General features: G+C 44.0%; 1 non-coding gene across 1 annotated transcript; it reads left to right on the forward strand.

Annotated features, from left to right (window-relative positions):
• Positions 1 to 13,617: 13,617 nt before the first annotated feature.
• Positions 13,618 to 13,724, forward strand: LOC122437446. Its single transcript, XR_006268272.1, has one exon. It is a non-coding gene; the product is annotated as a U6 spliceosomal RNA (small nuclear RNA).
• The last annotated feature ends 222 nt before the right edge of the window (positions 13,725 to 13,946 follow it).

The raw sequence follows: 13,946 nt of genomic DNA on the forward strand, positions 1-13,946 counted from the left end.
AGAGTCTGATGATGACATGCACTTTGGTTTTTTTGACTAAACCTCTTTAGTAACACATTCAATAAAATGCTGAGCTGTTTGTTGCTGTTGGTCTTAAAAAAAAAAAAAAGAAGTTAAATAAGCAGGGTGACTATATACAGCCTTGACGTACTCCTTTTCCTATTTGGAACCCATCTGTTGTTCCATGTCCAGTTCTAACTGTTGCTTCCTGACCTGCATACAGATTTCTCAGGAGGCAAGTCAGGTGGTCTGGTATTCCCATCTCTTTTAGAATTTTCCACAATTTGTTGTGATCCACACAGTCAGAGGCTTTGGAATAGTCAATAAAGCAGAAATATATGTTTTTCTGGAACTCTCTTGCTTTTTCAATGATCCAGTGGATGTTGGCAATTTGATCTCTGGTTCCTCTGCCTTTTCTAAAACCAGCTTGAACATCTGGAAGTTCATGGTTCACGTACTGTTGAAGCCTGGCTTGGAGAATTTTGAGCATTACTTTACTATCGTATGAGATGAGTGCAACTATGCAGTAGTTTGATTCAAGCCTGTATCCAAATATGGTTTCTTAACTATGTGACTTTGAACAAATTAATGTCTTAGCCCCAGTTTCCCCATCTGCAAACTAGGGATAATTCTAGGACCACCTACTTCATCAGATTGCTGTGAACTTTAAATGAGACAATGTTGTTATCACCTACAGAAGTGGGATGAAATCTCATTCAAAATTTGAGATTGATAATGTCGAAAATGCCCCCAAGAGATACTTAGGTTGATGATGGTACACATACACCAAATATTAGGGAAAGGCTCATTACTTAATGACACTTCCTGGGGAGAAATACAATAAACAAACAAAAGACTCTCTAATCTAGGCCCTGAGTCTCCCATACTGTATAGAGGAGTTTCCTCTCCTCTATATCACTTAGAAGACTATCCAAAAGGTAGCAAGGAAAGGCGATACCAAGGTAATAATGAAAATGACCTTGGTCATTTCAAATAATGAAAACTACATTATAATCAATGTAGTTTTTGTTGGAGAATTATGTTCACCATGTGTCCAACTGGATAACTTATGTTCAGAGACTTGTTTTGAAGGCACTTCCCTAGCTGGAGGAGGAAGATGCAAATGCTTTTAGCCACTGGAATCTCAGCTCTGTGTCTTGATCACCAGACTTTCACTTTCAGATCAAAGTTGATCTGTGATAGTCAAAGGAGAAGAGCAACTGAACTTCTCAGCATGCACCATGTGGGGGCCAAAGCAGGTGAACCAGACCAAGAAGAAGCAGAGAGAAGCAGGTAGAGACGACGGTGAGCACTGCTTTGGGCTGGTTGTTCTACGGCCTCGCTCAGACGACTCTGTTCTTTCCTTGTTCTCCAGGATCTGGGCAATGTGTTCTCCACACTCACTTTGGGCTAGAAATACACGTTTCCAACTTGAGACTTTCTCATAAAGTAATGAGGTATTTCCTAGTTACTTACTGGAAAACTTGGGTTTTTGTATGGTGAAAAAAACAGTGGCCCCACTTCCCTCCAAAATTGTCTAAAGTAATAGGTCTAGATATTTGCAGAATGTTCAGTCTCTTTTTTAACTCCAAAAACAGGTCCAGGCAGTATAGCATGTCAGTCAGGATCCCTGAGCCGAAAGCCAGACCACCTGGATTCAAATTCCAGTTCTACTACTTCCTGGCTGGGTGACTTTGGGCAAGCTATGTAACTTCTTTATGCTTCAGTTTCCTCTGCAAAATGGCAATGATAGTAGTACTTACCTCATAGGAGAGCTCCGAGATTTAAAAGCACTCAGTTCAACAGTTGGCAAGCACAAGAATATTATCTGCTCTCATTATGTCTTTCTCCCCAAAAAAATGTGCTATGAATCCCCAAATCCCTTCAATGGTCCTGTAAGGAAGAACTACTGGTCCCGTGTGGGCTCCTGAGGACTTTTTCATTCTTGGCATCTAACTCTTTTTCCTCTTGACCCAGAAAGACAGCAAGCACGGAAGTTAAGCAGACCAGACACTGGAGACACATTGAAATGAAGTGAAGAAATGTTAGTTAGTTGCTCAGTCATGTCTGACTCTTTGTGACCTCATGGACTGGGGCTCACCAGGCTCTTATGTCCATGGGATTTTCCAGGCAAGAATACTGAAGTGGGTTGCCATTTCTTTCTCCACATTTCCTGAGCTAAAATCCTCACTCCATTCTCTGTGTGACCATGGGAAAATATTCAACAATTAGCTAGCTCCTCTGGTTCTTTATGAAATGAGAATGGTAGTGAAGACAATGGTACCTCATAGGGACATTGTGAATGTTACATGACATAATCTATGTAAAGCTCTTAGAAGACTGCCTGGCATATTTTAATTGTTCATTAAATGTCTGTTGTTATTATTATCCATTCCACATCCTGCAAACATTTACTATCCAACTACCAAGTGCAAAATGCTGCTAAACACTGGTCATTATTAAAGAATGCCTCTTCTTAAGGAGCTTAAGACTTTCCAAGTTAAAATTTGTCAATCCTTGGTTCATCTTATGGAACCCATTGTTATTTTGATGCAATTTAGAAACTGGCCCTAGGGGGTCCATCTCTGATGATACTTCCTTTGCAGAATCTGTTTCAGAGAAGCTGCCCTGCTGGGTCCATAGGTGGGATGCAGGAATTCTACTCTTCCCTCAGGTGATTCTAGCCTCTAACTCTAATTGCCTCTACTAACCTGGGTTTCCCCGATGGCTCAGCGGTAAAGAATCCACTTGTAATGCAGGAGCTAAAGGAGATGTGGGTTCGATCCCTGGGTTGGGAAGATCCCCTGGAGGAGGGCATGGCAACCCATTCCAGTATTCTTACCTGGAGAATCTCATGGACAGAGAAGCCTGGGAGGCTACTGTCCACGGGGTCAAAAGAGTAAGACATGACTGAAGTGACTTAGCACTCACGCAAACACACAGTAGTAAAGAGATGTTCTAGGCTCAAACTCTAGCTCTATGGCTTCTACTTGACAAGTTATTTAACCTCTCTGAGTCTGTTTCCTCACCCATAGAATGGGGGTAAAGCAGCTGTTACATCTTGAAGCTGTTGCAAGTGTTAAGTGAGTAAATATATGACAGTAGGCTAGTATATTGCTTGGCACTGAGTAAGCACTATAGAATAATTTGTTGTTATGATTATTATTTACTTTAATGAGGGTCAACACAGCATGGAACCTACCCAACCAATCTGGAGCATTCTTCCAACAAGTGTGGCTAATGAGGCTATTCTGCAATCCACTAAAATCTCTCTCTGGCACAGTCTTGACAAGTCCTGGTCCTAGGATACAGAGGAAGTGAGACCTAGAGGACTAAAGAGATGGGGCAAGTAGAGAAAAAACACCATATCAACACCATTGTCTAGAAACAGTCACTTGCCCTGTGTTACCACAAGAGTAAGGGGAGACTGTTCCTTTAGAGAAAGCCTGTGGTTGTTTAAACAGAATCCAGGCACCTTCTCTCACCATCCCGTGCATGCTCCTTCTCTCTCTCCCGCAGGTGGCCAGTGGGAACAGAACCCTTCTCTGATGGTTTTTATAAGAACCCAGCTCAGGTTTGGGTCAAGTCACAGATGGTCTTGAAATCAGGCAACCAAGGGAACATGATAATTTCTACAGGTCTGCCACCAGAGGGCAGAGCATCACCACAGGAAATCTTGAGTCAGCAGCCGTGGAGCCCCCCCACCCAGCACTCTGGGGCCAATTCTCCAGAATCCGGGGTTTCAGCTCTTCCAAATTCAGTTTCCCTGGAGCTTGGCCCAGGATCTTGGAGATCATGGTAATAATTGCAGACATTCCTCCTCTTCAGATCTCTCCCCCCAGGCTACGCCCACACAGGTGTCTAGACATTTCCGTGCCAGGCACCATTTGTCTGATGAGGAGGAAAGGCCGGGAGGAAAGGGGTGTCAGGGAGGGGTTGGGACAGAGGGACCATATTAATAGCCAAGCATCATCCCAGGCTGGGGACTGTCATTTCCTGCTGGAGCCCCTGGATATAGAACGTGTTCACTTGATGCAGAAAGGGAAAGGAAGGCACATCAAGTTGAGAGATTGGTTGGCTCCTCTGTGTTACTGCTACGTTTTCACTTCTTAGACCCTGGAAGCTTAGGCCCTAGTTGAGGTCCCTCATCAGAGCAGACTGTAGTTGTAGGGCATTTGAACAGCCCTTCATTCACTGGCATAAAGTGGCAAAATTCCTAAATCAGCATTCCCATCTCCTAGATCCTCCTTGTTTATTTTACCTTTTCAACCATGTATGTCATGAAAACAAACATCAGAGTGGGTTTTGGGGTGGATGGCAACAGAACTCTTGTACTCCGCGCCTCTGCCAGGGTTTAATAAGTGGGGTTATCTGTGGCCGTGCAGAGAAGACTCAGAGTGGTCCCATTCAGGTGACATCAGTTTCTGGCTTCGCCATCACCTCTAGCATGAGCAGGATAAAACAGAGCCAGGCAGGCGTAGGGCGAAGTGTGTCTTGGGCCAAAGAATAGGGCCCTTTCACCCTTGGCTTACTGCTGTCTTCTGGGGAAATAACTAAGTGGTCTGGGCTTTCCTTTCTTGCATTTGACAATGATAGTTCCTCTTGAAGGTCAGTACTGCAGGGGAGACAAGCTTTTTTTTTTAATCTTGGAATTGTCTATCCCATTTCAAAATGATTCCTGCTAAAGCCTCAGGAAGACAGCTATCTGAAGAATGAGGAATCAAGATCGGCTGAATAGAGGTTATCAGCCAAGGTCATGGAGAGTGTGAAATGTCAGATTAGCCTGATTTCGCTCTGTATTCTCACACACACACTTCCTGTCCTGGGAGTTTAATTAGTTTCTCCTGACACAGGAAATGTGGCACATCTGGAAATACCTCATAGTTAGTGTATTATTAACCTACTGTGAAACTCCTCTTGTTGTGATGATCACCTTAAGCAACGTCTCATGGGAAAATCTCTGGCAGGCAGTCTTGGGAGCAGTGTTTTAGCCATAGCCATACCTACCTCAACACCCCAGCTCAATTTGGGGTCATTTTTTTCCCCAGTACAGTCTTGGGCAAATCACTTACCCTCTCTGGTTGTCATGATGGTTGCAGCATTTTTAAACTGAAAGTCAGAAGAAAATGGTCTTCTGCTCACTTGCTTCTTCTCTGTACTACCTTCTTGCTTCCTCTCACTCCCCATCCCCCACAGCAGATTCTACATTCCAGCCACTTCCTGCCCTAGATACACGCAATGCTCTCTGCTTTGAATTCTCCTTCTTAAATTGTGTGCTTTCCTGCTAACTCCCACCGATCTTTTGGGACCCAGCTTTGACGTCATCTTCTCCAGGAAGACACCCCTGTAAGGCATAGTTCGGGCGAGGCAGAAAAGGAAAGACGACCTCAACTGAAATAGGTTACCTTTATTTAGGCAAGGAGGGGCGACAGTCGGCCTAACGACCAGGCTGAGCGCCGAAAGGGATCAGGGAGGCTTCATAATTATAGGGAGGTTTGTGGAAGCGATAAGGGAAACGTCAATCAGGCGGGATATTTTGAGTATTCTTTTGTTGAGATGACACTTGTAGTTGGGCAGGGGGTGATAAGTCTTCTGGGTGGGTGTAGGGGGTGGTAGGTTTCTGGACAGGGGGTGATAAGTCCCAGATAGATGCAACTGGCCTGGAGCATCAGGATGGAACTAAAGTTATGCTTTGTTTTCTCCGAAGTTAGATGATTCAGCAGGGGGCCTTTGAGACTGTTGTTTTCTTTTCTAGGCCCAAAAGACTCCTTCAACCCCTGCTGTCTCCCTGCCACTACCTCCCCTGAGTTTGATGTCTCTGTGCCCACAGCATCTACACACCCACCACCGTGGACTGCCCTTGTCTTGTTAATTTGCCTTCCTTTCTGGACCGTCAGCTTACTTTGCACATTCAAACTCAAGCTCTGGTCCTCATACTGTCTTTGCTGCTAGGTTCGGTTTTTAGTAGAGATTTACACGCTCCTCACCCAGACCCTGCTTTGGATGCCAAGTAGAGAGTCCTCTTAGATACTCCTGCCATTGCAGCAGAACTGTAATTCCGAGAAACCAAAGTTTTTAGTCTCCATCCCAAAGATTGGGCTTCCCTCGTAGTTCAGTTGGTAAAGAGTCTGACTGCAATGCTGGAGACCTGGGTTCGATTCCTGGGTTGGGAAGATCCCCTGGAGAGGGAAATGGCAACCTACCCCAGTATTCTTGCCTGGAGAATCCCATGGACAGTGGAGCCTGGCAGGCTGCAGTCTATGAGTGGCAAGAGTCGGACACGACTGAGCGACTAAGCACACCAGAGGTTGAAGGGATATTTTTGAATAGTTTCTGTTGAAAACTGAAAACTTTCCAAGAAGAGGAAAAACCACATTCATCTCATAAAGTTGACAATGGACAGGGAGTTTCCATGTGCACTTTAATATTCCCAGATAGCCTCAGATACAGTGATCTTCTCTGAGAGATTAGGAGACTGAGGCCCTGAGAGGGACTGACTCAGGGTTCCAGAGACAGAAAGTCATGAAGCTGTGACTAGAAGTCAGATGGCATCCCAACCCCGGTCTCCAAGTCAGGGAAAATATGCTTCCTCACGCTTCCTCCCACCTGCCATGCTTCTCAGACACTGTTGCCAGTGTCATGCCTGAGAGAGCCCCAGAAAGAGTCACAGAGGCAGGTGATGGAAGCAGACGGCTTCCTGTGGTCTCAGAGAACACCGTGTACTCTGTCCCTCCTTATCTCAGCAGTGCATCGATCCCACGCTTGGAAAAATCAATATTGGCAAGGACAGGAGAAAGATTTGCTCAGACACTTTTGTCACTTGAGGTGCCTTCAAACACATTCACACAGCAGTAGCCCTCAGACTCTGTTCCCCCGTCACAGCTACTTACTCAGACCAGACTTCCTGCTGTGGGCAGAGCCGTGTGTGGGGAATCGGGGCCATGGAAGTTCAGGGTCAGAGGCATCTCAGAGGCCCCTCGGCCCAACTCCCCCAGCACAGTTGAGGAGTCTGAAGCCAAGAAGCAAATGACGTGCTCAGGGTTACTCAGCTGGGGGGCAAGAGGACCGGGATATGAATTCAAGTCCTTGGATGTCATCCCCGCGCCCTCACATCTGGATCACATTATGCATGTATGAGTGGCCAGGAGGCCTCCTTTTCTTTCCTGCAGAAAAGGGTCAGACTGCCCAGGCGCCCATGTTTGGCGCTCCTCTGTCAGAAGCCAGTGCCTGTATGAAGGGAGTATAAGCAGTGGTTAAGAACAGAGGCCTGGGACCAGATGGGCCTGAGATTGTAACCTGTTTCTACCAGAAAACTATTTAACTCACCTGTCTCCTAGTTTCCATATCTGAAAATCAAGTTATGTGCCAAGGATTGATTTAATGACATATTTGTGTGTGTGCGCGCGCACATGTGTGTAAGTCAGTCAGTCATGTCTGAGACCTTGTGACCCTATGGACTGTAGTCCACCAGGCTCCTCTATCCATGAGATTTCCTAGGCAAGAATACTGGAGTGGGTTGCCATTTCCTTCTCCATTTAATGACATGTATTAACGTTTAAAATCATTAAAACAGTCCCATGAAATCGATTCTGTTGCCTCTGCCTATGGTCACTTCAGACACAGAGATTCTGCTTACCCAGAGTTACACACCTAGGAAGCTGCAGCTGTGGACCTTGAACTCTGGACAGCAGGCTTTGATTACTGTGCTGTCATCCTGCACGCTGAACGCCCATCTCCTACACACCCACCCCACCCAATCTGGCAAGCACTGCACCTGTCTGCAGACAATAACACACCTAGGCCAGGGATACCAGCTCCATGCTAGGCCGTTGGTCAGTTTGTCCCATAGCTGACCCATAGAAACAGAGAAAAGGAAAACCATTAGTCAATTTGGTTTCTTTGGCGTTCCACAGACCGTGTTGCTGTGCTCCTCTGTAAATGTACACTTCCAAGACATTCTTTTATCACCAGAGTCTGGTTTTGCTTTGGGCAGGCTTATTTCTGAAGCTGAAGGCTACAGCAGCATTAGGGCATATCCAGGAAAGATCTGACAAACAGATAAATGTTTTTGACCCCACAGAGTCCCACAGAAACTTGCTTCCACAGTGAGGATGGCCCAGGCTGGATATTCTCAAACTTCTCTCCACTCAGCATATTAACTATTCATCGTGTCCTTAAATACTCCTCTGTGATGAAATGCTAAGTGACACATTGAATATTCATCACAATGCACCTAGCACCGGGCCAAGGGTAGAATTAAGCAGAACAAATGTGATTTCTGATTATATCTGTTTAATTCTAGGCACTGAACACCCTCAGGCAGCTAGGACTCCATCCCATTCTGAAAGGAAGCCAGGAAACTAGGTTCCACAACATTCCTTTATGTGCTGCCAAACTGTCATGAGAATCCTGGCAAGAAATTCTTTCCCTTTTTGCATTCTTTTTTAACTTTTAAAGACTGAAGTATTATTTACATGCATATTTGTATGCACCCAAGTAACCACCACCTGACTCAAGATACAGAACATTTTAGCCAGCCCAGAAGATTTCTTCATGCTCTTTCCAGTCAATAGCACCACTATCCAACACACACGTGACACCATTATTTTGACAAGTAACCATTTTTCGTAACACTAACTTAGAATCTTCCTTCTGTCATTTCTGTTCACTTCCTCTCATTTCTAATTTGAAGGCAAAGGCCAAGGAGTTATCTACTATTCATTGGCCTGAAGTTCACTAGATTGGAAGCAGAGTAAACAAAAGCTCTTGGACAGTTGGAAGAGAGATGGTGCTGGCTTGGTTGGAAGCAGGAGGCTGGAAAGTAGAAAAGGAGGAGAGAGACTTGTGGAATGTATCTGGGAGGTAGAGGTGACAGGATCAGATGTGACAGCAAGGGAAAGCGTGGAATCAAGCATGATCTATGGGTTTTGACATGACTTTCCTGTTGGAGGGTGATTCCGTTTGTTGAAGCAGGGAAGGTGGCAAAGGAGCAGAGTGATATCAAGAGCTCTGTTTCGACTTGATATCTTGAGACACATGCTAGGTATCCAAGTGTAAAGACAAAGTATCTAGAGTTCAGGGGAGAGGTCAGGCCTGAAGAGAGAGATGTATTTGAGAATCATCAGCTTGTAGATGGATTTCAAAGCCTGGGATAGCATAGAATTACCCAGGTGGGAGGGGGGTTCAGGATGGGGAACACATGTAAATCCATGGCTGATTCATGTCAATGTATGGCAAAAACCACTACGATATTGTAAAGTAATTAGCCTCCAACTAATAAAAATAATTGGGAGGAAAAAAAAGAAACAATCAATAAAATGAAAAAACAAACTATAAAAAAAAAACTACCCAGGTGATCACAGTAAGAATAGGACCCATGACAGAGCCCTATAATTGTTCTTGGTGATGCTAATGCTTGCCTTCAATAAGCTCTAACTAACATTAGACAAGAGACAGTAAACATTATCTAATACATAATTTGGGCTTCCCAGGTGGCTCAGTGGTTAAGTATCTGCTTGCCAAGCAGGAGATGCAGGTTTGAACCCTGGGTCAGGAAGATCCCCTGGAGAAGGAAATGGCAACCCACTCTAGCATTCTTGCCTGGGAAATCACATGGACAGAGGAGCCTGTCAGGTTACAGTCCATGGGGTCACAAAAGAGTTGGACATGACTTGGTGACTAAACAACAGCAGCAGCAATATATAATCTGGCCTCAGAATATATTGAACTTATTTTCAGCTTGGAAAAAAATATTTCTAAATGTCTTGCAGCTTCTTGCGGTGATACAGAGAGTTCTGATGATAAATTTTGGTCAGATAAGCCAACCCTGTAGTGTCCCAGTGGTCTCTGACCCAGTGAACCCAGACCTCTAGATAATTTCACAAGGGATTTTCGTGACTTCAAAACATTTGATTGAAATCGTATGTCTACTGCATAAAGATGTATGATGAAGAACCTACCATGAAGATGTAACAGAAAAACCCGAATGAATTTTTTGGCCAACCCAGTATAAGCTAACCACAGCATCAGTTTTTCTGCTCTGATTAGAAATAAATCTATCAGCAACACTGACTATCTTGTGATGGTCAGCTTGATTTCACAGTGACATGTCTTCAGTTATCTGTTTGTATGAGCAAACATACTAGTGACTAATCAATGCACTTTTCACAGAAGACAATTATTTCAAAGACTCAATTTATCAATCTTTAAAGATGAGAAAAATAATCACTCCTACCTCTTTGGGTTATTCTGCAAGATTAAAGGAGATAATGTATGTGAAGCATTCAATACATGGTGGCGGTGATTGTTATTACTGTAAATATTCTTGATACAACACAGACTCCAAAGGGAATAAATAAAAGCTGCCCTTTGTATGAAAGGTATGGACACCACACTAGCCTTCTGTTCTTTGTAACATCCTCTAACGCCAATCATAATAAGCCATTGCACAGAGTTAGGAATACTTACTACCGGTTCAAACGTTCCTGTTTATGTCAAATGGTATGATCTCATTCCTATTCAAAGAACCATCAAGAAAACTGAAAAAGTGGTCTCACTCTCTCTCAGTTGCACCCCCAACTATAGGAACAAGCTGTGTATGTGCTTAGACACTCAGTCGTGTCTGGCTCTTTTAGACCCTATGGACCACAGCCCGCTAGGCTCCTCTGTCCATGAAATTCTCCAGGAAGGAATACGGGAGTGGGTAGTCATTCCCTTCTCCAAGAGATCTTCCCAGCCCAGGGATCGAAGCTGGGTCTCCTGCATTGCAGGCAGATTCCTTACCGTCTGAGTCACCGGGGACCCAGCAACAAGCTAGCATCTGTAATAAAGGAAAAAAAATCCAGTCTTTCCTGAGCTGGCTCAGATGATCAGTCAGAGACAGAGACAGGCTGAAGTAATCTGGCCCTTGGAAGTAAATTCAGCTGGTTTTTTATTTTGTTTGCCAACAATGTTGCCTTTCAAACTCAAAAATAACAACAATAACAATACAAAACAAGGCAATTTATACTTCTACTGTCAAAAGCCAGGCCTCCAGCTCCCAGCACAGATGGAAACAGCACACACAAAGTCTAAGGAATGGTGTGGGAGGGTTTAATTACGAAGCAGCCAGAAGGGAGGCAGGTGTGTCCAGCCCCAAGGTGACAGGAATGGCATTTTAATAAGAATATCTGATTAATGTTTTCAAGTTAAAGCACTCCCACATAAATCATCCCATGTGACCTTCAAAATGGCCTTGCCAGATCAGTAGTACTATACTCTTCAGACATGAGGATTCTGATGCTCGGAGAAATTAAGGAATATATTCTCATGATGGATACAGAACTCACACCCTGGCTTCCCATCCTCTGTCCTCCATGGGAAACCTCAACCACCCTCCTGCCTACATATCTGCCTGGCTCCATCATGGATAGGTCTGCATGGTCTGTATCTGTCTTAGCCAAAAGGATGATTCCTACACTTAAGAGCACAAACTTCAGGGGCGCAGGATAATCATTTAGTTTTCAGGGTTTTTAATAACTTGTTTTAGGACTAGAAACATTCAGTCTGGGTATCTGTTTATTTTACTCTAGCTAGAGTCAACTAACTGGGTGTGTGTGTGTGCTCTGTGCCAGCCCATGGACTCTACCCCACCAGGCTCCTCTGTTCAAGGGAGTTTTCCAGGCAAGAACACTGGAGAGGGTTGCCATTTCCTCCTCCAGGGGATCTTCCCAGCCCAGGGATGGAAACCAGGTCTCCTACATTTGCTGCATTGGCAGACAGATTCTTTACCACTGGAAGCCCCCAACTAACTGGATACTTTAATACATATACATCTCTGTTTTTGTTCTGTTTTCTTCCAAATATTTTGGCCTTGACAACTAGAATGATTCTCAGTCTCATTTTTATTTTGGCAGAAACCTAGGACACTGGAAAATTACAGCTGTTCACAGTTTTTTATTTGAACTTAAATAGCTATGTGATCCAGAGCAATTCACTTATCTCTCTAGACACTTACAATTCAATAGAACCTTTGGGAATGTTCTAGTCTGACTGTCCGACATGGTAGCCATTAGTCATCAGGTTATTGATAAACTGAAATGTGACTAATGCGACTCAGAAACTGAGCTAGTAATCTTAATTAATTTAAATTTACATAGCTGTGTATGGCTAGCAGCTGTCATATTAGCAATTCTGAGCCTGTATCCTCACCTATAAAATGAAGTGTTTACGTTAGAATCAGTCTCTCTAAGATTTCAGCCATAATTTCTAGCATAATGGCATGTGGGGCACTCAGTAAATACTTGTTGAATAGATATTTGCAGAATAAAAGAATAGTCAAATGAATAAAGAAATGAACAAATAAATTACTGAATATTTAGGGAACATCTCAAGTTGAATTAATTTAGGACGTCTTCCTGGAAAACCTAGAGTTTTGAGGAATGAACAGAAACACTGGCGTTGGCTGCAGCTGGGTGGGAACGCTTGGCAGCTGTTCGCGTGGGAACAGAACCAGGTACAATCCAGGTCACGTCTGTCTTTCCACTTCCTTCAGACACAGAAAAGCAGCTTCCTCCTCAGAGGTATTTTCATCACCCGAGTGTCCCGGTGAGAAGGAGTCTCAGTGCTAGAACTATAAGCTGGGATGAATGTCAGGAAAGAGGGGACAATTGTCAGGAAGCCACAGGGATAGCTGCCAAGGCTCCCATTTCTCCCCCTGAAAAGAGTTCCTTCAGACACAACCTAAAATAGCATGGACCCAAAAGTGGCGGTTAAAATAAGCGGGGGAATCAGGAGCTTCCATCTTGGCATTGGGGCTCCTCTCTCCATTTCTGTGCTGAGGAGTCTCGCCTTCCAGGTGAGACCTGATCAGACGCACTTCCTCTTCTCAACATTATTATAGAGGGTGCCTGGGAGGTTTCAGGAGGAGTGTCTGACCCAGGGCGCATGTTTCCTGCTGCTAGAAGACCCAGCTGAAAATATGTGCCTCTGTCAGGAACATGGGTGTGACGTGGGACAAGAGCAGGGATACTGCATTACTCCCACCTCCTCCGTGAAGGAGCACTGCCCCGCCACCTCCACAGAGCTCCGCTCAGAGCCAAAACTTGCCAGCTTGGCCAGGTTTATCCTTTCTCTCTCTCTCTTCTTTTTAGTTAACTATATATTTCTCTAATCCGTGAACTTTTTGCTTTCATTTTTTAACTTTCGAGGGGAGACTTTTTAATTATGGTAAAATATACATAAGCTTTACTACTTTAATAATTTTAAATCCTATAATTCAGTGGTATTAAGTACAACATTCGTATTTTGCAGTGATCATTGCTACCCATCTTCAAAACTTTTCATCATTGCTAACTAAAACTGTATAGCTTTGAGTAACAACTCTCGATTCCCCTCTCCCTTCAACTCTGGTAACAGTTATTCTGTTTTCTGTCTCTGTGAATTTAACAACTCTAGACACCTCATGTAAGTGGAATCATGCATTCCTTGTCTTTTTGTGACTGGTTTATTTCACTTAGCAGAGTGTCTTCAAGATTCATCTATGTAGTAACATGCATCAGAACTTTCTTCCTTTTTATGGCTGAATAATATTCCACTGTGGGCTTCCAAGGTCGTGCCAGTGGTAAGAACCCACCTGCCGTGCTCGCTTCAGCAGCACATATACTAAAATTGGAACGATACAGAGAATATTAGCATGGCCCTTGCGCAAGGATGACACGCAAATTCGTGAAGCGTTCCATGTTTTTAAAAGACACGTGTACCCCAATGTTCATCACAGCACTGTTTATAATAGCCAGGACATGGAAGCAACCTAGATGCCCAGCAGCAGTAGAATGGATAAGAAAGCTGTGGTACATATACACTGTGGAATATTACTCAGCCATTAAAAAGAATACATTTGAATCTGTTCTAATGAGATGGATAAAACTGGAGCCCGTTATACAGAGTGAAGTAAGCCAGAAAGATAA

The sequence above is a fragment of the Cervus canadensis genome, chromosome 2, assembly GCF_019320065.1.
Source record: "Cervus canadensis isolate Bull #8, Minnesota chromosome 2, ASM1932006v1, whole genome shotgun sequence".
NCBI classification, from domain to species: Eukaryota; Metazoa; Chordata; class Mammalia; order Artiodactyla; family Cervidae; genus Cervus; species Cervus canadensis.